Source organism: Elgaria multicarinata, chromosome 1 (genome assembly GCF_023053635.1).
Source record: "Elgaria multicarinata webbii isolate HBS135686 ecotype San Diego chromosome 1, rElgMul1.1.pri, whole genome shotgun sequence".
Classification (NCBI taxonomy): Eukaryota; Metazoa; Chordata; class Lepidosauria; order Squamata; family Anguidae; genus Elgaria; species Elgaria multicarinata.
The window spans coordinates 7644865-7668315 of record NC_086171.1 but is presented as its reverse complement, the minus strand read 5'-3'; the positions used below and the strand labels follow the sequence as shown (position 1 = coordinate 7668315).

At 41.8% G+C, this 23451-nt stretch overlaps 3 protein-coding genes across 4 annotated transcripts in view; all 3 read left to right on the top strand.

The window, feature by feature from the left end:
- LOC134396320 (7-alpha-hydroxycholest-4-en-3-one 12-alpha-hydroxylase-like) overlaps positions 1–23451 on the top strand; it is a 319750-nt gene that overhangs the window by 113160 nt on the left and 183139 nt on the right. The window lies entirely within an intron of this gene.
- The window catches only part of LOC134396325 (7-alpha-hydroxycholest-4-en-3-one 12-alpha-hydroxylase-like), a 125213-nt gene that overhangs the window by 19044 nt on the left and 82718 nt on the right, over positions 1–23451 (top strand). The window lies entirely within an intron of this gene.
- Positions 18776–23451, top strand: part of LOC134396287 (7-alpha-hydroxycholest-4-en-3-one 12-alpha-hydroxylase-like) — a 43125-nt gene continuing 38449 nt past the window's right edge. For both annotated transcript variants that reach the window (XM_063122730.1, XM_063122723.1), the window contains exon 1: positions 18776–18822. The gene's annotated coding sequence lies outside the window, so the exon portion shown is untranslated. The remainder of the gene's footprint in view (positions 18823–23451) is intronic.

Here is a 23451-nt window from a genome sequence, read left to right as displayed (position 1 = left end):
TTTGGACAGATTCAAGACTTGTATTCTCGAAACTTGGAAAGAAACGACCGGATGGTGGTGCAATCTTTAAAAATCCAGAAGAATATGTACAGACATAGATCAGATATGTTCCAAACATCACAATGCTGTATATCATGTAATGAGTTTCACAATAAAAACAACCTCTAATAGGGGGTTGTTGTTTTTTTAAAAAAAGACCTTCTTTTTTTGATAGCTGGGTGTTTCATATCACAAAAATAAATATGTTTTAAAAAATTTATTTTTAGGACTGGGGAAAAAACAAAACAGCACCTTATTTTGAGATTCCTAGTCTGGGGTGGGTGATGGGGGAAATGTCCTGAATGTGATTAAAAGGTTTCCGTGACGATCCATTGTTCTCAGGGGAAATATTCTAAGATGCTTAAAAGGTGACCTGGCCAGGTGATAAACTAATCATTCTGAGATTCCTAGTCTGGGGTGGGTGATGGGGAAAATGTCCTAAATGTGATTAAAAGGTTTCCGTGACGATCCATTGTTCTCAGGGGAAACATTCTAAGATACTTAAAAGGTGACTTCAGCTAGGTGATAAACTAATCATTATAATTTACATAATCTTGATTAGAAGGTAAAATGTAAGAACCAGTGTTTCTGAGAACCACCATATTGTGTGACCTGAAGTAACCTCAGGCAATAATAAACTCTATACTTCTGGAACACCCCTACATTGTAATATTAAAATCCCAACAGACCATAAAATTAACCAACAGCCTTTTTTTTCCTGACGGCTGCACAAAAACTGGCCCTAATAAAACATTGTTGAATTCTCATTTTAGCTTTTGGGAGAGAAAATAAGCTTACAACCTGTAATAAATCCTAAGGATTATTATTATTATTAATAATAATATAGCCCCATCAGTGTACATGTTGTTGTTGTACAGAGTAAAACAATAAAATAGCAAAACCCTGATGCATAGGCTTACATTCTAATAAAATCATTATAAAATTAAGTTTTAAAAGCTTTAGGAAAAAAGAAAAAGGTTTTAGCTGTGCTTTAAAAGTTGTGATGATACTTGTAGGATCCATATATATATATATATATATATATATATATATATATATATATATATATATATGGATCCATATATAGGTCTCAAAAGAAATATACCCTATCTCTAATAAGAAAATATCAATACTTCAGTATAATAAAAGTGATTTATTTTTTATAAAAAAACATTAGTGTTTGCCTGTTTTGTAAAAAGAAAAAAGAAAAATCATAAGTTGATCCATGCAGGGGCATTGCGTTGCCTTTGCTTTTTAGCACTTCTGTGAGAAAACCTCAAATTTATTTATTTCCCCCCCCCCACCCTAACCTCTCTCTTGAAATTAGGTCAATTTAAAATCAATAAAAGACTGCCTATTCGAGCTCCTATAACTTTTATTTCATGCAGATGTTGGAGAATCAAACCTTGGTCAATAGTAGATCGCGCACACACCCTAAAACCATCTTCTAGAATATTTTAATAAATATGACAGACCTACAATTTACTAATTATAGTAAAGGACCAAGGGGACAGGAGCAGGCAGAAGTAACATCGGGGCCTGCTCCTGCTGGACTCTTCCCCCCCCCACAGGGCAAACTGCCATCTTGGCCCTGTGGAGAAGAAGAAGGACCGAGGGGACAGGAGCAGGCAGAAGTAACATCAAACATTGGGGCCTGCTCCTGCTGGACTCTTCCCCCCCCCCCCCACAGGGCAAACTGCCATCTTGGCCCTGTGGGGAAGAAGAAGGACCGAGGGGACAGGAGCAGGCAGAAGTAACATCAAACATCGGGGCCTGCTCCTGCTGGACTCTTCCCCCCCCCCACAGGGCAAACTGCCATCTTGGCCCTGTGGGGAAGAAGAAGGACCGAGGGGACAGGAGCAGGCAGAAGTAACATCGGGGCCTGCTCCTGCTGGACTCTCTCTCTCTCTCTTTCTTTCTCTCTCCTCCCTCCCTCCCTCCTTGACTCCTTTTCCTTGTGTGTCATGTCTTTATTAGATTGTAAGCCTGAGGGCAGGGACTGTCTTTTTTCCTAAGTGTAAGCCGCTCCGAGAGCCTTTTTTGGCTGAGGAGCGGGGTATAAGTATGATAAATAAATAAATAAATAATAATTATACTTAAAAAGCTTGATTTGCAGGGTCTTTTTTTGTTTGTTTGTTTGTTTGGTTGGTTGGTTTTTGGGTGGTGGGTGGGTGGGTGGAGTGGTGGTGGTGGTGGGTGGCACGGTCATATATCATATGATGTACCCAATGTCCAATTAGAATCTCTCCCTAGGGGAAGCCTGTGATTGGTTGGGTAGGGAGGGGTGGTGTGGTGTGGTGTGGAGATGCCCTATGTCACATGATGTATCTAATGACCAATTAGAAACTATCCCAAGGGGAACCAATTGTTATAGAAGACGCCCCCCAGACATGGGGTTATAAAAGACGCTGCGCGGTTATGCTCTTTCCTGAACCTGGCCTGCAGATACAGCGCAACAAAAACACGTGAGTATTATTTACTTGAATGTTTGGGGGTATTTTATCTAAGGGTCTGACGTCTGTGTAGATATAGCTAGTTTTTTTTTGCTGTAATTTAAGAGAAATGTTCTTTATATTTCTCCATTTTTATTTTTATTTTGAAATGTCTAAATAGGCACATACATTTGTTATGTAATTGCATACATAGGAAGTTAAAGATGATGTTTTCTTAGAAAACTAATGTTATACAAAGGTGTAATTCATATGATTTAAAATACAATGTACATGATTCTGTCTTTCCTCTTCATAACGTAAAACTTGTTTTTCCCTTACTAATTTTCTATGATTATAATTTCTCCTTTTAAATCATGACCTTCAGCATTTCTAATACTGTGGTATACAACTATCTTTATAGTTTTAGAAAAAATTTCACTAGGTTCCATTAACTGTGGGAAAGAGACATAAGTAAAAAAGAGAAAAGGGGCCAGGTATAGTTTAAAAAAAACATTTTATTTTCAAACAGGCAAGAGCAACCATTTTACTGAGAAATAATATCTGCAGGCACTTAATATCTTCAAAGTGAAGCGGGATAACCATGGTTTCTTGTCTTCAGATCCATTTTCCTGCAATATAATACATAAATAACAGTTTTAAAGAATATAAAGGCAGTGCAATATTTAAATAACTATCAATGTATCCGAAAACTCACTAAATTTTTCAGCCGCCTCATAGAGTCACTGGCACATGTAGAAAAATGTTCCAGGTCTGCTCTAGTCATGTGTAGGTCTGATGCTTGTAGACTTTCGATCAGCATTTTTGCAAAAAGAAAAATAGTCAAGATTCTGCCAAAATTTATAACTCCATCTGAAAATTCCTCATTCATAACCCTGTCGAAAATCTGGCTTGCCTCAGCTGGAGAACGAATCTGTAAAATCCTTATCAATAGTGTAATTTCATTTTTCATCCGTTCTTGGATTTTAGAGGTTGCTTTCTGTATGACCGCAAGGTTCTTGCATCCATTTGTTTGTCCATCATACAAGGTCAAATATTCATGTACTAGCCTAGCTGTTTGCCCATCCATGCTGCTGCAGACCAATGTTAGAAATAAGTATACATGGTGGCGGGCTTGCCCCTACATGTCTGCGTATGTATAAACTAACCGGCATATCAAAAACCATGTTTCATGTATAGATATCCCCAGCAACAAATTAAGTGAAAAAATGGATAAGAATATACGATCGGAACCACTCCAAAATCAGGATGATAAAGACTGGGGTAAGTTATTTTTTGTGTTTTAAAATATTTTAAGGTAATAACATGTAGCTGCTTCTGAAATATGGGTTGCTGTTGTTTTTACAGATGATTTCGCAATAACTAAGACCCCTTTAAAAAGGCCAGTGGTTGTGTCATCTCAGGATGCATTGAGGGTGTCAGGTAATAGTTATCTATGTGCGTGTGTGTGTGTGTGTGGTAAATACCAAATATTTTACAATACATCCTTGCATAAATGAAAACATCTTTATTATTGTTTGTTTGCTTTTAGAAAAAAAACTCAACTGTTCAGGAGCCAGAGTATAAGAAAGCCACCCATAAGGCTAAACATCATGTCAAAATACAGACAGATAAAGGTACAGTCTTTTGAAAATATGTATGGTTGTTGTTGCAGAAGATTTCGCAATAAGTAAGACTCTTTTTTAAAAAGACCAAGACAGTAGCAGCGGTGTCACAGTGTAAAATAAATAAAATGTGTTAAGGATGATTGTACATAGTTAATGTAGATGTCTTTTGTTTTTTCAGAGATGAAAAATGCGGCTGTGAAAAGAGCTCGCTCAGAACCTAGCGGTGTTGGGGGTCCAAAAACAAAAAAGCAGCGAAATGAAGACCCTCTAGTCTTACCAACTTTTGAATATCTTTGAGGGTTGACTGTCACAGAACTTGCAGCCTGGGTTGAATCAGCACTTGAAATTGCACATCAAGGAGGTGACCTGTTGGTACAGAGAGCTATGGAACTCGCCGCCCGTGGTCGTGGGGGTTCCGTCATAAATTCTCAGAATATTAAAAAACATCAAAGTTATGCGTGGCCGAACCATACATTTTTCAAACATGTGCAAGTAGGGGGTGGTCAAAGGTTTTGGAAAAGGGGGTCTCTGAGAAAGGGCCTTTACAAACGTCAGCCATATTGGAGGGCTAGGGTGTGTAAAATATTAAACAGAGCTAAAAAAACACTTGTGACACGTAAAAAGCAAAGACAAACCTCACCACCAATTTCTGAAACAGATCCAGAGGCTGAGTCTTCAGAGATATATCACTCTCTACCCCCCACACCCTCTTGTGAAGCAGACAGCGATACGTTAGGGGTGTCCCAACCCATCCAGGACTCAGCGGGTTCAGAGGAACAACCACAGGTATATGCAGAGCGTGTGAGGCGTTGGGAGTACGAGAGGGGCCAGTACAGGGCCCTACACATAGGGGAAGAATTCAGATTTGTTAATCTAGACCGTATAACTTCATTTTCCCAGGCTGTTAGGGCCCTATACGATGCTATACAACAAATCCTCGATGACGTCAGCCGGAGATATTCACCAGGGGATTTTGTGCAATTGCGTTTAGATGGTGGAGGTTTAAGCTTTCCACTCTTCTCAGTTAAAAGACCACGTGCTGTTTTAAATATAGAGGATTTTCTAACCCATATTAGCAATCTCATGCAAAGCAATGCTGAAATATGTGGGGACACAACACTGCGTTTAATTATCACAATAGTGAGGGCCCCACGTGGGGGTGGAAAAAGGCGGAAAATAAGCTCTATTCCTAATAGTAAAATCATACATAGAAAACGTCAACATCTGGTAGATTTTAATTACACAGGCAGTAATCTCTGCTTTGCTGGGGGTCTCTTAGCGGTCATGGCTGAGAAAGCCCCCACAGATGCAGAATTATTGTCTGCGGCCAGACAACTACATGAGGATTTGGGGTGGTCTCCCCAGAAACAAGTCACACTCAGCGATGTTTCACTGATTGAAAATCATTTGAGGGTAAACATACAGGTCATAAGATACACAAAAAATGGCTGGGGTATATTCAAACCAACCGGTGTCAGATATGGTAAAACCTATTCAATGTTACTACACGATGAGCATTATTACGGTGTACGTAGCGTAAAAGCTGTTTTGGGGGCAGAGAATTACTGTGAGAAATGTGCTACACTATTCACACATTCTCATTCCTGTCTATATTTTTGTAGACTCTGTCTGAGTACAGACTGCGCCAGTAATGTTGTAAAAATACTGCGTTGTACGTATTGCCAACGAATCCGTAGATCACCGGTATGTCTCCGTAAACATAAAGAACTAGCCCTGGGCGGTAAAGTAGAGTGCGTCCGCCGAATGTACTGCGGAGGATGCGAAAGTTACCAGGAATTAACTCACGATTTTCAAAACTGTCTTGGAAGACTTTGCAGAGTGTGTTGGGGTTTTATTGATGGCGAAAAGCATCTGTGTTACATGTCCAAGCTTAAGAAACTCATGGTGTCTGTAAAATATGTGTTCTATGATTTTGAAGCCCAACAATCTACAGGCATTCACATTCCTAATTATTGTTTTGCAAAGGCATTTGCAGGTCAGACGGTAGGAACCTTTAAGGTTGAATCATCTACCGGTAAGAAAAGAAAAAGGCTTGCGAAACCCTATGGGGATGTCACTCTGTGGATTTTAGCAGGTAAAACATGGGAATTTAAGGGTGAAGATTGCCTGGCTACCTTTATCCAGACTTTCACAGATAGCACACAGTTCTCAAACTGTACATTTATAGCCCATAACTCTAAGGGGTATGATGGCTACTTTATTCTCAGCCAGCTGATAAAAGAAAAGCTTGAAGTAGATCTTATTACGCAAGGTGGAAAATTAATATGTATCACCGTGAAGGGTTTAAATATAAAATTTATTGATTCCCTCTGTCATCTACCCATGGCCCTCGCTAAGCTTCCAAAGGCTCTAGGGTTTGATAGTTGCAAGGGTTACTTCCCCCATTATTTTAACAAACCAGAGAATTGGGGTTATGTGGGTCCAATGCCTAAAGCAGAGGACTATGGTGTGAATCACATGATGCCTGGGGAAAGAGAGGCTTTTTTAGCCTGGTATGAGGAAAACAGACTAAAAACCTTTGATATGCAGGCAGAGTTAGCTTTTTACTGCCAACAAGATGTTAATATTTTGGAACAGGCCTGCACAAAGTATAGACATGAGATCATAGAGATGACACAGACGGTGAGATTGGTGCGCAAAGGTAAGAAATGGGTACAGCAAAGGTTTGCTATAGATCCTATTCAATACCCCACCTTACCCAGCGCCTGTTTCGCAATGTACAGATTTAAGTTTATGGATTATAAGATTGCAATACCCGCCCACGACAATTATGAAAACAGATGTAAGCGATTTTCTTCTTCAGCAATTCAATGGCTGTGCTACATAGAGCATAAAGGCAATGTCCAGATCCAGCATGCCTTAAAGGGTGGTGAATTCAAAGTCGATAATTATTTTCTCGACGGCTATGCAGTCATAGACAATAAGAAAACAGCTTTTGAATTTCATGGGTGTTTTTGGCACGGCTGTGTACTGTGTTATTCTCCAACGGATCATAACCCTCTAATGGGTAAGACCTATGGAAGCCTATACAACAGCACAGAAAAAAGGACTGCAACGCTGAAATTAATGGGGTTTGAGGTCATAGCCATCTGGGAACATGAGTGGCGACAAATGTTAAGCACAGATGAGGACCTCAAGAATTTTCTTACTGCTACTCGTTTCCCAGAACCTATAGAACCTAGAGACGCCCTCTTTGGGGGACGTACTAATGCGATCTCCCTCTATTATAAACCTAAAGATGGGGAAAAGATCCATTACTATGATTTTACAAGTCTGTATCCTTATGTAAACAAAAACAAGCATTACCCTCTTGGCCACCCTGAAATAATTTATGAGAACTTTAAGCCACTCACAGATTACTTTGGCCTTGCAAGGGTTAAAGTTTATCCACCCAGGGGACTTTTCTTTCCTGTTCTCCCGGCCAAGGTTGATGGTAAGCTCATGTTCGTGCTGTGTGCAACCTGTGCAGAAACTCACCAACGGACACCTTGTAAACATTCAGATGAGGAACGGGCCCTATTAGGAACATGGTGTACAACCGAGCTTAATGTTGCTATAGAAAAGGGGTACAAGGTGGTGGCAATTTTTGAAGTCTGGCATTTTGAAAATAAGACCAATCGCTTGTTTTCAGATTATATTGATATGCATCTACGCCAGAAACAGGAAGCTTCAGGGTATCCCCAATGGTGTGTCACTGCAGAAGATAAAAATCGATATATAGCTGATTATTCCCGAAATGAAGGGATTGAATTACGTTCAGATAAGATTGAAGTGAACCCTGCAAAGAGGCAGATAGCTAAATTATATTTAAATTCTCTGTGGGGAAAATTTGGACAGAGGACAAACCTACCAAACACACAATTGGTGAGAGATCCTGATGAGTTATTTCATCTGCTGTTTTCTGATGCTTATGATGTTTCAATGTGTGAATTTATTGATGACGAGGCTGTCTGTGTGTCCTGGAAACATTCTGTAACACGACCCACGGTTACAGGCAGGAAGAACGTGTTTATAGCCGCATTTACAACTGCATATGCGCGTCTTGAACTGTACAAAGTGTTAGACCGATTGCAAGAGCGGTGCTTATACCATGACACAGATTCTGTGATTTTTGTCAGTCGTCCTGGAGAGTGGGTACCGCCCCTAGGTGATTATTTAGGAGACCTCACAAGTGAAATACCCGCAGATGATTTTATCACAGAGTATGTGTCAGCAGGTCCAAAATCTTATGGTTTTAAAAATTCTAAAGGAAAAGCTTTTCTCAAAATCAAAGGGATCACATTGAACACGGCTAATTGTGAAAAAATTAATTTCGACAGTCTCAAAGACCTGGTTTTTGCATACGTCTCAGACAGGGACCAGGGGCCGACTCATGAAATTGTTGTGCAACAGCCAGGGATTGTAAGGCACAAAGCCAATTGGTCCCTTGAATCAAAGACTCTTAAAAAAACTCAAAAGGTGGTATACGACAAAAGAGTTATTACTGAAGGGTTTAACACTCTACCTTATGGTTTTTGAATATGGATACACGGTGGCTGCATCCTTTTTCAGCTATTTTGGCCGGGCCTAGCAACTGTGGGAAAAGTTTTTTTATCAAAAATATGTTGGACAATGCTCATAATGTGTTTTCTGTGGTACCTGAAAATATTGTATGGTGTTATGGTTGTTGGCAACCTTTGTACAAAAATCTCTTGTGTAAATACTCATTTATCCATTTTGTGGAGGGTCTGCCTGAGAAACTTGATGATCCTGATTTGTTACCCCCCAATAAAGTAAATTTTTTGGTGATAGATGATCTCATGCTGTCTGCGTCTGATAATAGCGAAGTTGAAAAGGCCTTTACTCAGTACGTACATCACCGGAATTTGAGTGTATTTTTCATCACGCAGAATATTTTCTGCAAGGGAAAAAACAACCATACCATTAGCCTAAATGCCAAATATATGGTACTGTTCAAAAACCCTAGAGATAAATTACAAATTGCGACTTTAGCTTGTCAAATGTATCCTCAAAACAATCAATTCTTCATGGAAGCTTTTGCAGATTCTACAAGCAAACCTTATGGTTATCTGGTGGTGGATTTAAATGCCACTACCCCTGAATCTTATAGACTAAGAACAGGTCTTTTCCCACCAGACCTCCCTGTAGTGTACACTATGAAAAAAACTGCAGGGGGTAACAAAAAGCGCCGCCTTTAGTGTTGTACTAAATATTGATGTACAGACCGACTGGAAGGCAACATGTCAGTCCGTGTAAAAAGAAATCTGTTTCTCTTAAAACATCTTATTAAGGCCTCTCCGTGTCAGAGAAAAGCTATTTTATGTTCGGCTTCTGATGACCTGGTCGCTGCCATCGCGGAAATAGCCCTCAATACTTTAAAAGGCAACATACCTCTATCGCCTCAGCAGGTACGTGTATTAAGAAAGAAGAGGGCCATTATTAAAAAGTTGAGTAACAAGAAAATATCGCTGAGAAGGAAGAAGTATCTGGTGAAACAATCTGGTGGGTTTCTTGGACCCTTACTAAGTTTTGCAATCCCCCTGATCACTGGTCTTTTAACCAGTTGCTAATGGAGTATGCTGAAAAGATGTATTTGGTCCCCAGCCACCAGCTAGAAAAACTAAAGGGCCAACCTAAGGAAGAGGACATTAGGAGTGCAACAATAAACTCTCTGGGTGTTGAAATGCAGAACATTCTTAACAGACAGGGTTTAACTGAATATGAAAAAGCCAAACAGTATGATTCTTTGCTGCAAAAATATCTAACACATGTGAGACAGAGGGAGGCTGAAACCCTAAACTTATTTCTGCCGCAGACAACACAGACCATAGATCATACAACGCCACCCATGGATGATGCGCCCGGGGTTTCTGACCATGTCTACCAAGAAGTACTCGACATCCTACCAGCTAGATATAAAAAACATGGAAGACTCCTATTAAACAAAATGAAGAAAAACAAGGCTGTTTCCTCATGGGATGAGAAAGGTACCTTTGTGTACAAGGGAGCTGTTATATCTGGTTCAAATATGATGGATTTGGTTAAGGGAGTCATGCAAACGCATGCCCTATCAAACAAACGCACCCCTAAAGGCTGGGATGTTTTTATGAGGGCACTGGCTGAACTGAACGTTCCAACCTCGGTAGTGGGCAACCCTGCTAACAGAGAAGCTTTGGATGAGCTAAAATCCCCCAAGAGCCTTACAACAGCAACAGTTCACACACCTATCCTTTCTCACAGAAGTGCTAAAAAGCAAAGGCAACGCAATGCCCCTGCATGGATCAACTTATGATTTTTCTTTTTTCTTTTTACAAAACAGGCAAACACTAATGTTTTTTTAAAAAAATAAATCACTTTTATTATACCTACTGCATGAAGTATTGATATTTTCTTTTCTGAATAACATGTACGACACGGTTTAAAAACGGTTCATGTACTGGTCTCAGGAGTGTATTTAATGTTTTCAAGGCGTTGTGTGACCTCCCAATTTTTGTAATTAATATCAAAATTTGATCAACGTGCCTTGGTGTGAGAACAAGACAGTTTAAACTGTAACCGATTAGAATGACAACATGTAATATGCTTTTAAAACTGATTTTCCCACATACAATTCGCAATTTTCTAGATATGACACTTTTGGGCCAGACTAGACACTCGTGTGCGGATTGCCCAGGCGCCTTCAAAGTACACCCCATGCAGGTTTCATGCAGGTACTGGTTTAAACAATGTCTCAAAATTGCAAAAACTGTAGATCGCACTAGCATATCCATAGCTTTGTGTCTCATTCGTGGAGAGGTATAAGCTATTTCACTAGCATGCAGCCCGAGAATCTCACACATGTGAACGGGTCCTGTTTGACCAGCTGTAAGATTAAAATCCTGAAAAAATAATTATAAGATGGTGGTTAGTATATTAAAGATACACATCAGAGTTTTCAGTCTAAAATTATAGAATTAATCACACACCTCTATTTCAGCATTTCCATTTGAAGACATATTTATCAAGGCCGCAACTGGGGGCACCTCTGAACTTTCTGTGTTGGGTGTTTTCACAGCGGATGCCTATAAATAGAACATGTATGAGGGCCTTTATACCACAGGTAAGTATTGCACAGAGACGGATAGATTGATTTTTGATTACCTCAAGGTTCTCTGCAGAAATTACTTCTAAGACGCTGTGCCACATTTGGAGTGTCTCAGGCTGATCCGTTTGTTCCATGTCTAGACGTTTACATGGGAGGAAAACATCATCTTCAGAACTAGAGCTGATATACCGTTTTCATGAGGCTTTATTCATTTTTCTGTTTTGATTCCTCAAGGGTGTCTGTGGAGGAACTGGTGAAGAGCCATTGGTGGGGGTTGGATTTGCCATCTTATTCATCTTTCTGTTTTGATTCCTCAGGGGGGTCTGTGGAGGCACTGTTGAAGATCCGCTGGCTGGGGTTGGATTCGCCATCTTCTCTATGCAGGGAAACGTGTCTGGGCAGGCAAAATGGGGGGCTCCCTTCTATACGTGTCTAGAGCGAGGGGGTTGGCCTTACAGGACCACATGCACCCTCTAAAACCCCATCCTATTGTTCGAGGCCGGCCTTCCGCTTTCCGTGAGGGGTCACATGACCCCTTTGGACCAATCAGCATCAAGATATCAATCTAGGGGGGATCTCTCCAATCCCGTAAGGGTTAGGGCTCTAAAACCCCTGCCTATTGGTCGAGGCCGGCCTACCACAATCCTAGAGGGGTCACATGACCCCCTTTGGACCAATCAGCATCAAGATATCAATCTAGGGGGGATTTCTCCAATCCCGTAAGGGTTAGGGCTCTAAAACCCCTTCCTATTGGTCGAGCCCGGCCTTCCGCAACCCTAGAGGGGTCACATGACCCCCTTTGGACCAATCAACATCGAGATATCAATCTAGGGGGGATTTCTCCAATCCCGTAAGGGTTAGGGCTCTAAAACCCCTTCCTATTGGTCGAGGGGGGTCTGACGCAACCCTAGAGGGGTCACATGACCCCCTTTGGACCAATCAACATCAAGATATCAATCTATGGGGGATTTCTCCAATCCTGTAAGGGTTAGGGCTCTAAAACCCCTTCCTATTGGTCGAGGGGGTCTGACGCAACCCTAGAGGGGTCACATGACCCCGCTGGGGTCATGTGATCCATGTCAGGTGACCACTCTTTCCGGAGGAGGGACTTCCGGCGGCGGGACTTCCGTCTAAGGCGGGACTTCCGGTCTAAAAGGGGAGGGGCACCTGTCAGGGGGTGGGGCTTAGGAGTTTGATGGATGGTCATACTTGTACTACTAACACTCTATCGATCTGCTGATTACTCATGTTTCATTACAAGTGGGTGATTAGGAGCGGTTTGTTTTCCGACCTCCGTGCTTTTATAATAAACGGATTTCCTTTGCTAAATGTAATTACTGTTTTTTTTTCTAACCCTCCTTTTTTAAATTAAAGCGTTAATGCTCCCTTGATTAACCCCAGTTCAATTTTACTCGCACAGCAGGAGCAGTTTAATATAAGAGGGTATTTGCATTTCTTTGTTTTACATTCTTAAAACAAAACCTATCTATAAACCTATCTTATATATCTATAAGAATATACTAATACTAATAATAATATGTATAAGAATATAATAATATGTATAAGAATATTACTATATGTAGGGAAATGGGACAAGAAGTGTGTGTATGCTTTGCCCAAACAGGATTTGAAATGCTCAATCAGTGGCTGTTGCACTTCACAAACAGTGCACTGCACACACAGCACGCTCACACAATCACACAGTCACACACAGAGTCCAAGTAACAGAGAGAAGAAATAGAGAATTTTTTTTTTGTATTTTTTTGTATTTTTTGGTATATAGAAGGAAGGAAGATGAAACACAGTCAGGCTTTAAGAGAGGGGAGGGGGGGACAACCAACCAACCAACCAACCAACCAAACACACACTCCAAAGTTTAAAAATAAAGTTTATATTAAATCAAAGTAAGGGAAAAACACAGAGCAAACTAAGCAAAAAGTCAGAAAGAAGCAAACAAACACACACACACGGGCCAAGCTAAATCCTAATCTATCTCCAAACACAGCAGCAGCAACTAACTAAAGTAGCTCCTCTCTCCACGAACGCCAAACCCACAAGACGCTACGAGCTCAAAGCTCTGAGGGTGCCTCTGCCTTAGTCCCCCCCTCGAACGCTGGGATTGGAGGATGCTTCATGAGGTGATCAATTCTCATCAGGATTGGGAGTTGAATGTGCCTGTCATCGCTTCAAAAAAAACCACTGCCGATTTACCCGCGCTGTCCCTGTTTGTTTACCTGATTTTTAAAAATATATAGGACGCGAACCGCAGCACGCAGAGAGCTGAGAGTAGGCTCAAAATGACCCCCATCCATGACTCTCTAAGCACAAGAATTTTCAGAAAGATAGCATCAAAAACAACACACTTATCCCCCTTTCTTTTCTGCAATGCAATCCTATGGGCGAAATGTTTCAAGATGGCGATCGGATCGGATGGCAGAAACCGGAGTGCTCTGAAAATGGCCGCTTCTCTTCGCCTTGCTTCTAGGGGGTCTGCGGTCCGCTTCTACTCCACCTCTGGGCAAGGCGGAGCAGGCCAATTCGCTCCTGCTTCTACGCTTCTAATCGGAGCGGAGCACATGCCTAGTAGAACGTTTTTTCCAAAAACAGGTGCAGAAATTTCAGACAGATCATGGAGGAGAATTTCAAAGCCTAGAATTTAAGCATTACTGTACAAAAACAGGGATTAAGCATAAATTAATTGATCCCAAAAGTCCATGGCAAAACGGATCTGTTGAGTGGAGGATTGGGATAATAAAATCCATAAAATAATGCCTGATGCAGGATTCAAAAGTTGATAAACAGCTGTGGGGAGAAGCCTTTGCTACAGCAAATTATTTGTGTAACAGGACCTGGTCTAGTGCCATTAATAACACCCCATTTTCTTTGTTGTATGGGAGAAGCCCAAACCTTAAGCATCTAAGAACCTGGGGTAGTTATGTGATTGTTAACATTCCTTTGTCCCAGAGAAGACAAGGGTCCCCGAAAGGTATTAGGTTAAGCTTTGTTGGCTACCAAAATGGCAGTTGGCGTTTTCTGATGAAAAATTGAAAAATTATGATTTCTAAATCGGCTCAGTTTGAAGAACAAAACTGGGCAGGAATCCACAGTAACCCAGAAGTTCTGAGTTAAGTAGCAGGCCAGTTACTCCTTTAACACAAGAGTTAACTGAGGAAATTCCTGAGCCAAAAACTGAAACAGCCCAAGAGGGGGAGGAAACATTAGTTCCAAGTCGTTCATAGTGGGTGAACAAAGGAATTCCTCCTGAGCGATTTGCCTCAAAGGTTTTCAATGTAAGATACAAACCTGAGTCTTATGCAGATCTCCAGACATTAGGTCCCTTGGAGAAGCAGAAGTGGAAATTAGCAATGGAAAGGGAAATGCAGAGTTTAATAGATAACAATGTGTTTCAAGAGACTGAATTGCCCGAAGGACAAAAGGCTGTGTCTTGTCGCTGGGTCTTTAAGCGAAAGAGACTTGAATCTGGTGAAAAATTCAAAGCAAGGCTTGTTGCAAGGGGTTTTAACCAAATTAATAATGTGGATTACGATGAGACCTTTTCCCCTACCCGTAAAGCAGACGCTAAGATTGCTTCTAACCATTGCAGCAAAAGAATAGTTAGTAGTAAATCAGTTCGATTTCCAAACGGCCTACCTGAATGCTCCATTGAATGAAAAAATTTACATGAAAAAGCCAGAAGGTTATGAAACTAAAAATAACAAAGTTTGGTTTCTGAAAAAGGCAATCTATGGGCTTAAACAGAGTGCCAGGTGCTGGAATTCCATTTTAAAATCCACTTTGGTTAATGAAATGGGATTTGACAGGAGCCTGGCAGATCATTGTCTGTATACACACAGCGAAGTGGAAAGAATTATAAAGCTGTTATTGTTTATGTTGATGATGTTCTGATTGTGTGTATTAACACTGAAGAAGTCCAGAAAGTTGCAAATCAACTTGGAAATAGGTATAGTTTAAAGCAGCGGTTCTCAACCTGTGGGTCGCGACCCCTTTGGGGGTCGAACGACCCTTTCACAGGGGTCGACTAGGACCATCGGAAAACACGTATTTCCGATGGTCTCTTGTTCAAGACAAAATTTCATTTATTTGTAATTAGAAATAAATATTTCGCAATATATAATTACATATTGTTTTTGTGATTAATCACTGTGCTTTAATTATGTTCAATTTGTAACAATGAAAATACATCCTGCATATCAGATATTTACATGACGATTCATAACAGTAGCAAAATTACAGTTATGAAGTAGCAACGAAAATAATTTTATGGTTGGGGGTCACCGCAACATGAGGAACTGTATTAAAGGGTCACAGCATTAGGAAGGTTGAGAACCACTGGTTTAAAGGCTTTAGGCCCAGTAAAAAAAATTCTTGGGTGTAGAAGTGAAAGTAGCAGAAGATGGAAGCTTTTTGCTTAGTCAGAAGCAGAAGATTTTGAACTTGCTAGAGGCTTGTGGGATGCAAGATTGCAAAGGAGTCAAAAGTCCTTTGGAAGTTGATGCACACAAGAATTTGCAGGGGAAAAGTTTTAGTGACCCAAGTCTGTATCACTCAGTGGTGGGCACATTACTTAATCTGGTGTCATGGTCTATGCCAGATCTTGCTGCCTCAGTTGCCATCCTGAGCAGGTTCGTTGCTCAGCCAACAGTCCCAGCTTGGCAAGCAACAAAACATGTTCTAAGGTATCTAAAGGGAATCATAGATTTTTGTCTAAAACTGTCAGCAGAACAGGACAAAAAGTTTCTGGGCTATGTCGACTCAGACTGGGCAGGGTGCCTGGAAGATTGTAAATCAACGTCAGGACTTGTGTTAATGTTTGGCAAAGCTTTAATCTCCTGGAAGTCCAAAAAGCAAGCATACGTATCCATTTCATCCTGTGAGGCGGAATATGGAGCTTTGTCTGGATTGTGTAAAGAAATCACATAGTTTGTGCAGTTACTGAAGGATTTCAAAATTTCTTTTGAAACACCAATTACTGTTGTTGTTTTTGTGATTCACAGTCCTGTATAGCTTTAGCAAATGCAGATATGTTTAAAGCTAGATCAAACCATATTGCAATAAAATATCAAAATGTGAAGGAACACATAAATAATAAAATTCTAAGGCATGTTTATTGTGAGTCAAAGGAAAACATTGCTGACCTGTTCACAAAGCCGTTAGGGATTGCAAGACACAGAGAGCTATGTGAAACATTAGCTTTCAGGCAGGAGCGAATGTAAATATCCGTACAATGTTGTTTTTGCATAAAGCTGTTTCCATAAAGTAAAAGAAGGGGTGTTGGATCCTGGAACGGATCTGGTTTTACTTTATTCCTGTGCTTTAGAAATACCTGCTGACAGAAGACATGAAGAAATATGAAGAAATGCTTTCTAAATGCCAAGGCCACAGCTGGACAATGCAATTATTGAATTATTGGCATGAGATGATTATTCAATTAATCAATTAGTGGCTGGGGTGACTGTACAGTTTTTGCCCTGTATATATGGCTGTGTACTGCAGATTCTTTACCCCATCTCTACACCATCTTAAATGCTACTGCTGTGTATCTGTTATGATCGTTGTGAGTATACGTGTGATGCTGTAACTGATTTATTCAAACTTCTCTGCCAGTAAAGAAGCTTTGTTTTAACTTAAACAAAGTATCCTGAGCCTTATTTTGAGTCTTTGCTGCATTCCTGCTGAGAGACGCTTCTAACTCTGCTTATCTTTGAGAAGAGTTAACTTCCAACAATAACTTCATTCTTAATTGCTTTCCTAATGAAGCCTACCATGGAATGTGCCTTTTTTCCTTTTCTTTTTTCTTTTTTTCACAATAGGCATGTTTTCATCGAGATGTCCACACCACCACAAGATCTCTTTCTTGGTCAGTCAACAGTAGCTCAAATGCTATGAGGTTATACTTGAAGTTAGGATTTCTTGTCCCAGCATGCATCACTTCTGATCAGCTCTGAGGCTCTATAAGTGGCTGTGTCACCTTATGAAGTCAGATAAGGACTCAAGGAATAAAAATTCTTTAAAATACAAATACATGGAATTTAAAAAAAAATTGTGGAGGGGAGGAAGCTTAAACCCGTCACTCACAAAAAGCCACGGCCCCTAAATACACAGAGCTCTCAGACAAAATCCATACACCCCTTCAAATTTAGGTCTCAAGATTTTATTGTTTATAGCCAATGGCCATCACAATAAAAAACACAAAGCACACAAGTATAAAACAGAGAAACATTTGATACAATAAAACAAGAATACAATAAAATGACCAGGATTTAGACCATTCCTTCTGTTTAACATGCCCCCCCCTTAGGATTTGACAGTGGTTTTGTTTAGAAAGGCTGCTCTTCTTTTTCTTACAGCAAGTGCAAATAAAGCTATCCTATAGATGATGAATTTGTGCACATCAGCCAACAGCCATCTAATTTTAATATCTCTGATTGGCCTCCTAAGGTGGTCTGGAAAGGGAGAATTAATTTAGCCCTGGGCGAATTATATAATGGACAGTATAGGATAGGGTGACCCTATGACTGGATTTGCCTGGTTTTTTGATGACAAATCCGGGAGGGGGAGGAGAAATCTGGATTTTTCCAAAGAGCAGCTATAATGGGAATTAACAAAAATGGTTATAACTCCGTCATTTTTTGAGATAAAGACATGAAACTTGGCACGATGGTAGCTCTTAGGAAGGGCTTTAGTTGTACCAACATTGAAACAGATCTTTTCATCCATTGATTTTTTGGGATTTTTTTTAAAAATTGAGGTTTAAAAATTATTATTTTTAAAATCGTCATTTTTAAAGATAAAGAGATGAAACTTAACACCATGATAGGATTTTGGTAGAGCTTTAGCAATACCAAATTTGAAACAGACCCATTAATCCATTGATTTTTTAGGAATTTTTTTAAAATTGAGATTTTTAAATTATTATTTTTTAAACTGTCAATTTTAAAGATAAAGAGCTGAAAGTTGGCACTCATTGCATGGAATAGAATTTACTTCTGAGTAGACCTGGCTTGGGTTGAATTGAAAACCAAGCAGCAGCAATGATCTAATGAAGAATAAAAGAACACACATACACACACTCAAAGGAAGTCAATTGTTATTTGTAGGATTATCGTGCTGAAAAGGAGAGGAAACTCTTCCCCTTGCCAAGGTTCCAGTCAGCTTTTAAAAGGCTACAATCCCCTACACTCTTACCTGGGAGTAAGGCCGTTACACTCAATGGTACTTACTTCTGATAGGACATGACTATACTTTAGGAGAGAGCCAATTACCTTCCTTCAACATTTCGATCTAGCTGAGACACGACAGAGCATACTTGAAGTATGAATTAAAAAGGCCACCTTATACGTTATAGTATTTCATTCTGGTACATGTACATTTCAGGAAGATTGGTGAAACATTTTTGATTTTATGAAAATTACCCATTTATAATGGTAGAATGCTTTTTTTTACTGTACGACCTTAACTAGAGGGGCACTCCCATGCCTCTTTAAATAGATATGATCTCTCTACAGAAGAAGGAGGCAGACTTCCAAAAGAACATTGCACTCTGCTCTTATTGTGAAGAGGGAGCTTAAACTTCACTCTTCTGAAAGCAAACCTGTGTGACGTAAGTTTTTCTTCCACGTCTTCCCTTTCTCTTTATATTCTTATGGATAAATTCCTGGAGGAGAAGTCTAGCCTGATGGCTCTGTGCTACCTCTGGGATCAGGAGCAGTAAGCCTGTATATACCAATGGCTAGGGAGCATGGGCTGGAGGGTGCTGTTGCGCAGTGTCCTGCTTGTGGGTCCCTGGTCCACAGCTGGTTGGGCCCTGTGAGAACAGAGTGCTGGACTAGATGGACCCTCGGTCTGATCCAGCATGGCTCTTCTTACGTTCTTATGCTTAGTTCTGTTTGGGCCATTTCTCTCCACCCTACCCTACGCGCACATGAAATGTATTGCTCAACAATTCCAAGGGGTTCTATCCTTGAAGGCAGCCTAAAAATAATTTAAAATAATACAGTTGTCGTGCAAAATGTTCTTGAGTCTTGAATCTAAGCTGCTTCTGAAATAATCATGCTTAGAATCCCTATACTGTACTGTGTCGTGGAAGTCTTGCCTAGCGAGCTGGTCTGCCAGCTGAACAAGAAGTCTCTTCAATATAATTGTTCTTCTCTTAGATTAATTTATTTATTGCATTTCTATACTGCCCAATAGCCAAAGCTCCCTGGGCGGTTTACAAAGAAGTAAATAAGTAAGTGATGAAAATCACAGTAAACCTGAAACAAACCAAGTATGTGCATACTGATTTCCTGGACAGATTTCAGTTGTGTGAATGTATGTTTTGGGTGAATCTTACGGATGAAATCCAGCATCAATGGCATTGATTGGGCACCTCTTCTTTGTCTTGTCATACTTCACATATTGGTGTTTGGGTTATACAACCAACTGAGCAGCAACAGAAATATCTCATTGGCATGTGTTGCATTTGCCACTAGGGAAATAAGGGCTGTGCTCCGCTCCGCTTCGGTTCGTAGAAGCGATATCTGATCAGCCTGATTCGCCTCCGCCAAAAGTGGAGATGGATTGGGTCAGGGTGAAGCGAAGCGTTGTGAAGCGGGTCACCCATTTGCAGAGCGATCTACTTAGTCATGAGGCTCCATCCGCCATTTTGGAAGCCCTTTCGCTTTGGATTGCATTTGGCGAAAGAACACCTATAACTTCTTTGTTTTTAAAGCTGCATCTCTGAAACTTACTGTGCTTAGAGACTGATGATTGGGGGTTATTTGTGTCGATTTTCAATTCTTTTCACTGTATGGTTTGCTTGCTATTAATTTTTATAATATGGGTGAAGCGGAAAGGGGGAACTTTTTTTAGGGGTGTGCACGGACCCCCCCGATCCACTTCTCTTCGAGATCCGCAATTTGCAGATTGGGCCACTTCGCTCCGCCCCACTCCGCCTATGGTCCGCTCTGCTTCGCTGCGCAGCTCTGGATCCAGATCGGAGCTCCGCTTTTCCCCCCATAGGCTTGCATTGAAATCCAAAAAAGTCTACAACTTTTTTTCTCTTAAAGTTAGAAACCTCAAGTTTGGCACCATGACACCTCATGGACATATACACATGCATGCCAAGCCTCAAGCCAATCCAAGTGTCCCCTGACTTTTGGGGAATTTTTGAAAATCGGACACCCCATTTTCAGACATGGACTGTTCTCCGACATTTTGACAGATAAAAATTTTTGAAGTGGGCACCCTCACAGATGTCATCTAGATCCACATTCATGGCAAGTTTCAAGCAAATCCCATCATCCCCTGATTTTTGGCGGGGCTTTAACCTTTTAACTCACCCCAAATCAAGTCCCATGCTAGAACTACATCATATTTCACGTTAGAAACCTCAAGTTCGGCACCATGACACCTCATGGATGTATACACAAACTTGCCAAGCCTCAAGCCAATCCAAGCCTCCTCTGATTTTGGGGGAAATTTTGAAAACAGGACAGCTGCAGACAGCTCATTGGGGCCATTTCAAAGGAAATCCCAACATGCCATGAATTGGGGAGAGTAGAGATAAACCTATGAATCTTCTTCCACACTTGAAAAATTGATTTGGAACTTCAAAAAGTCTAAGTGAGCGCAGGAAGGACTTATCCCCTGAGTCAAAGCAAGACACACACAAACCATCCCTGTGAGGCGGGCAGGGGAGGAGGGAGGGAAGGCAGGCAGGCAGCAGACATTTATGGGGGCACAAGGAAGTGCGGCAAGGATGGCTTTTTTCTTTCTAAGCCAGCAGCCAGTAACGCATTGAGGCAGGCCGGGCGGGCACAGAGGATGACGAATGGCAGCAAGCATGCTAGAGGCTTGTGGGGTTGAACCACAAAGCCCATCATGTAGTACAGCTCCCAGGGGGAGGAGGGAGGGAAGGCAGGCAGGCAGCAGGCATTTCTGGGGGCACAAGGAAGTGAGGCAAGGATGGCTGGTTTTTAAGCCACAGACGTGCGCCTGCTCCCTCTTCTCATGATGATAATAATATAATACTAACAGTAATACTAATAATAATATGTATAAAAATATAATACTAATGCTAATACTAATATGTATTTAGGGAAATGGGACAAGTGTGTATGCTTTGCCCAAACAGGATTTGAAATGCTCAAACTGGCTGTTTTGCACTTCACAAGCAGTGCACACAGCACACTCACACAATAACACAGTCACACACACAGTCCAAGTAACACACACACACACACACACACACACACACACACACAGAGTCCCTCTAGTGCCAGTTCCTCTAGTGCTGGATGCTTCCTGCCCCACGCCTGCCCACCAGTGAGCCGTCACGGACAGGTAAGCGTGCACTCCGCCCTCGCTGGACCAAATGTCTGAGGTGAAATGCACCATCCGTGCCTCTGCCTGGCACAGACGACCCAGCACTAACTCCCTGCAGGAACGGTACAGGGAAGGCACCACCCGCCTGCTAAGGGTGTTGCGACACGGCAGCTTATAGTATGGCACCACAAGCGCCATCAGACTCTTGAAGCCTGCATTGTCGACGAGGCTGAATGGCTGGTCGTCCAACGCCACCATCTCACCGATGCAGGTGGTGATCTGGGTGGGCGTTGGAAAACGCCATCTTGTGGGTCCATACTTCCCCCACCCCATGTCCTGCAGGGTTGCCTGCCTCGTGGGGATGGGAGATGGAGAGCTTAGAGTGGCAGTGCCAGCAGCAGCAGCAGCAGCAGCCGCCTTCGGCTTTCCCCTGGAACCAGTTGCCTTGCCCGCCTCTTTCCCCAACAAGACCGACTTGTGCTGCCTGTGAAGATGCATCTTCATGCTGCTGGTTCCATAATGCCCTGTAGCTGAACCCCTGCTTAGGCTGAGTTTGCAGTGGCGACAGACAGCAAAGCGGGGATCCGCTCCCACCTCAAAGTGGTCCCACATGATGCTTGTCTTTCGCTTCCGTGGTGACACCACCAATTGCCTGCCTGAGCTCTCTGGTGTCGCCACAGAAACAAGGGTGGCAGCGGAAGAGGTGTGGGATGAGACTGGGGAGAGAGCCTCGGCCTGCTGCTCCTCCTCCTCAGCCCCCACATCCTGGAGGACCACAGCCTCCTCATCCTCCCCCTCCACTGTGCTGAGGACCTCGTCTAGGTCCATCAGCGGGCTCGTGGGCTCAAAGGATAATGAAGGAGTTGGGGATACTCCTCCTCCTCCTCTAATGGCACTGCTGCTCCCACCCTCAAAAAGAGAACGCCGGGCACAAGTTGCAGAAGAGAGTGGCTTTGCCTGCTGCTTGTCCTGCTTCTGTTGTGGAGCAGCCAGCCAAGGAGTTGCCCGTTTGATTTTCACAGCAGGAGAGGCAGCCTGCTTACTGGTGCCAGCCTGAGCCTTGCTGCTTTCAGCATGCCTGCTCCCTCTTCTCATGATGACTAATAAAATATTAATACTACTAATAATATGTATAAGATACTACTAAGAATATGTATAAGAATATAATATGTTTAAATGTAGGGAAATGGGACAAGAAGTGTGTGTATGCTTTCCACAAAATGCTCAGTCTGTGGCTGTTGCACTTCACAAAAGCAGTGCACACAGCACACTCACAGTCCAAGTTACACAGAGAAGAAAAAGAGAATAATTTTTTTTGGTTTTTTTGGGTTTTTTTTGTATATAGATAGAAGGAAACACAATCAGGATTTAAGAGAGGGGAGGGGGGAAAAGAACCAACCAAACACTACTACTAATATGAGGTCTGGAGACAGGTCCATCAGCGGGCTCGTGGCCTCAAACAATAATGAAGGAGTTGGGGTTACTCCTCCTCCTCCTCTAATGGCACTGCTGCCACCTGCCTCTTGCAAAGGGGCACTTTTCCCATTCCCACCCTCAAAAAGAGAACGCCGGGCACAAGTTGCAGAAGAGACTGCCTCTGCCTGCTGCTTTTCCTGCTTCTGTTGAGGAGCAGCCAGCCAAGGACTTGCACGTTTGATTTTCACAGCAGGAGAGGCAGCCTGTTTACTGGTGCCAGCCTGAGCCTTCCCTTGACCACCACTGCTTTCAGCATGCCCTGCCACAGACGTGCGCCTACTCCCTCTTCTAATGATGATAATAATATAATACTAATACTAATACTAATTCAATGAACAAAAAACCTACGGTTTATCAAACAACGTTAAGGACGTACACTTTTCCACCAAGCACCAAAAAGCGGGGAAATTGGGAGTTAAGGCTCGCCAGCCTTAACGCCACATCCTCC